This window comes from Calypte anna, chromosome 5, assembly GCF_003957555.1.
Source record: "Calypte anna isolate BGI_N300 chromosome 5, bCalAnn1_v1.p, whole genome shotgun sequence".
NCBI classification, from domain to species: Eukaryota; Metazoa; Chordata; class Aves; order Apodiformes; family Trochilidae; genus Calypte; species Calypte anna.
In genome coordinates this window covers 2,850,503-2,854,672 of record NC_044250.1, presented here as the reverse complement: position 1 = coordinate 2,854,672, position 4,170 = coordinate 2,850,503, and positions in this window count along the sequence as shown.

Sequence of the window (4,170 nt, the reverse complement as noted above, 5' to 3'; positions counted from 1 at the left end):
GCCTCTTGAGTTTTATATTCCTTCCTGCCACCTCCTTTTCTTTTCCTTCAGTTTGCTGTAATCACAGCTGAATACCAGGAACAAGTCCTTCCGCAGCTTTGAAAAGCACTAGGAATACCTGAGGCTGTCCCATGGGTGCTGTTTCTGGGTTCCAAGAAAATCCAAGCAGCAATGACACCTCTGGGCCACTGTGTTCTCCTTGGTGGCTTTCAGTCTTGGTCTTTGTGGCTGTGCCTGGCACTCATGTTGATAGATCTTTTAAATGTCCCTGCATAGATCATCCTCATTGATCTCTTTTCAACACTTTTCATTCTCTCCTACAGCTTCTCACCCAAACTCCTCAGTTTCCCTGTCTCTCTCTTCAATAATATAAACTTCTGAGAGATGAGACATTTTGATGTGTTCCTGACTGCTCATGTAGTGCCATGGGAGTTTGTGGCTTGTTGCATCTGTCACTTGCACAGCTTCAGAGATATGTCTCTGAGAGGACTTAGAAATATTGACGAGTTAAAAGGACCCCCTCAGCTGGGTGAGGTTAGGTCCTAATTTCATGCCTTTGTTCAGGCTAATCACAAAACTAATCCATCTCTTCACACTCAACTTTTTTTAAAAGTCTTTTGTCCGTGATCAGGGTTTATCTGATCAAATACTGATAAAAGTGTAGGGAAAATACTGCATACAGTATTTCCCTGCATACAGGCAGGGAAAATACTGCATTTAGAAGATGATTAATATTCAGACTTACACATTGGGATCAAATGGAAATAGCAAGTCTTAGTTTCCTCCTGTGGGCAGCTTGCTGGTAGCTTTCAGAGGACACTCTCCACTGCTTGCTAAAGGTTCTCAAGACTTAAAGGTGTAGTGGCTCATCTCCAAAGAGGCTGAAATTAAATTAAGTCTTCCTGAAACCAGTGTCCAGTCACTCGTTGCCTAATATGCCAGCATCACTGGTACTACAAGAAAAAGATAATGAGAAAAATAAATATTGTTTTCTCAGTGCTCTCACATTCCTGTATTGTTCAAAGGCTGCAAACACCATTGCATGAGGCATCAGGCCAACATGCAGGCTCAGACACTGATCTGAACAGCTCATTACTGGTCAATGCCAGAGTAAAATATCCATTTTGCATGTCTGCAAAGTAGTACTGCTTGTGATAAAAGCAAAACCCATTATAAATAAAAAAATTCAGAAGTTGCTTACGTCAACCAAAATCAAATGAATGCCTTGGCATTTTAGTGATCAAATCTATTGTTTGTAATAAAAAAATAAAATAAAAAAATGTTTCCCTAATAAGTGATTGATATGTTTAGTAAAAATATTTCAGGATCTAGATAAAACTTTGTGACATACTATTTCTGCTAGAAATCAGTGTAATGATTAGGGCTCCCAGCTCATGTTCCAGGGAGACATCGTTCTTCCACTGCATTTTTTTTTGTTCCTTCTGTGCCAGCTCTTATAAAACAAGATACCACAGGATTTAATTCTAAAAATCTAATATTACTGCCTTGTGGTGAACTGAATACTACAGATTCCTTCTTAATACTGTCCCATGGGATTCCTGTGTGGTAACAGAATCTCCTGGGATTCCTGCCTAGTAACCATATCTTGCTGGACTTTGGTAGTATTCCTCCCATTGGATAACCCCAGCCCCACCAAATAAGCAGTCATAAACCTTACACTCTCATTATTTGACATGACACTACTGTACTAAACTCAGATCCTGCACTGTTTAAATCACTGGGGTGGTTTGGTCTCCACTGATTTTCACCAAGTTAGAACCTGGGCTCCAAGGGAGAGGAATATTATAGAATATTTAATTTGTTTGACAAGAATAACATTAAGAAAGAATTTTGAAGTAGCAATAGTGGAAATATCTCACAGCTGGTTTATCCACACACTGACAGTCAGCTCCTAGAGGACTTGCTCTTAGTCTTTAACTATACATGGACTAGAAAGCTGCACATTTCACAGGGTTCAGATCTGTTTTATCAACCTGTAAAGATGAGAATGGTTTAGGAGAGCTCTGGTTCACCCTTTTTGAGAGTTCCAGGCTCAAATGTTTTGGCTTGAGCTTTCTTTTGACTTAGTGTTTCTAATGGCCCACTCTTGAGAAGGTGTTGTAGTCTTTACTGTTGGGGGATCACCTTGATGGGAGGATTGCTGAGCCCCATAGTGTTGTCACACTGCCATCATCCACCACTTGAGAACCCAGCCCTAACAGTGTAGGTCAAATCAGGCTGTGATGGGCCTTACACACCTTCTGTTAAAACAGTTCCTCCTGCCACATGTTCAGACAAAAAAGAACAGACATGTGCCATTTTTCCTTCTAACAGCTGTCTTTCAGTCCAAATATAACACTCAACTCCAGATCTTACAGCTGTTCCAGGCCCTTTTTTGAATCCAGACCCTGCTTCTAGCACCAACTTTTCTTTGACCAAGCCAATAAACCTCTGAACTCTTGGAGACACAAGTATTTGTGATAATAATTCATTAGTACTTTATATGATTTTTGAGAGCATCAATAAGCTTCTGAGGCACTACCTGAAGGTAAGAAAAATGATAGGTGCACTTGATACCAGATCTGCCAAGACACCTTGAATTCCCATGGTGTTTTGTTGTTTGAAGCACCATTGATATTAGCAGGCAGCCAAGCAAAGGAAAGGCTTTCAGGAGCTCCAGTGGCTTTGGTCCTGGCTGGCACTTTGGTACCCATCACAATGAGGAAGAGCTGTAAGCTCTGGCTGTTACTGTAGGAGGGCTGATAAACAGGAATGGTGGCTGATTAGGGTCTGCATCTCTATTCTGGTGCTTTGTAGGGTACCACATGAATTGAGAAAAGTGGCTTGGAGACTTGTGGAAATATATGCAGGCAGCCTGGACAACGAAAACAGGAAAAACAAAACACTTCTTACCAGGGGGCTTTGGACAGCCTCTTAAGGGGGCATTCATGACTTTCTTGTGAGTCACCACCCCAAAAATACTTTAAGTGCTATTCGTTCAGCAGTGTTAGTGGTGGAAGCTGGAAACAATCTAGGGAACTCTCATCTTCAGGTCACTGGGGGCTGGCAGCATGGTTGCTCTCTCCCTGGGAACGAGGGGCGAGACAAGAAAGAGCACGGCTTCAAAATTGCTCTCGTGCATGCTCTGGCTGGGGACTGGCACTGTAGAGAGGGAAGGATTTATTTGCTGCTCAGAAGCAGAGATGTGGAACCCCTTTGCAGCTTTTGTGAGGACTGAAAATATTTTTTAATTTATTTTTGGGGGTTGGGGGTTATGGCTAGGAAAGGTGAAAGTAAAATCGGAACAACGTAAAACGGGAACAAAAAGAAAAGGTGCAGAGTTTGGGGGAATTCATCAAAATTCCTGCCATCCCACACTGCTTCATCTTCTGCTTGGAAGGGTTAGGGAGCAGCTTTGGTGTTTATACTGTTTATAGCCCACAGGACAGTCTTAAGGCCTGGAGCCCTGCTATAAAAATAGGGGAGAATCCATAAAAGAAGCAGCATCTCATATTTAGCCCAAATTTTTTCTTACAAGATAGGCAAGAAGCTAAATGCCTTAATTAGAAGTTCACCAAGTTATTTTTTGTATGTTGCAGCTAACAACACAGAACATGGACTCCTGATTGAATACCAAGGCAGTAAATCAATGGAGAGTCTTTGCTACCGCTCATGAAATGCTCCAGCTGTGCTCCTAAGGATTATAATGTCAACAGAACTCTTGATTTGAATCACAGCCTTGCCTTCACTCAGGGGCCATATCTTGGTCTTGAAAAGCAGACAGAGTTTCGTTGCTGAAAGAAAAAAAAAAGAAAAATAAAAGGAAAAAAAAGAGAAAGAATTGCTGAGCTGAAAATAAAACAGTGATGTAGGCGAGAAACCCTGTGACACAGTGTGACAAATCTCAGCAAAAAACTCTAGAAAATGGAAAGGTATTTCTCCACGTTGCTTAATATAAATTCCACAAGTAAAATTTAATTTTTCCTAATACATTTAAGCAGTGCTCTGCCACCGGATGATGTCAGTATGATATAGATCAAGAATCCCAGGAAACAAGGCACAGAACGTTTTAGACACAAGTGAATTTGTCTGCAGGACATTCTGAACATTACTTGTGGTTAAAGCATGAGCAAATCAATGAAGGCTCCTCCACTGAGATGGATTCCCAAG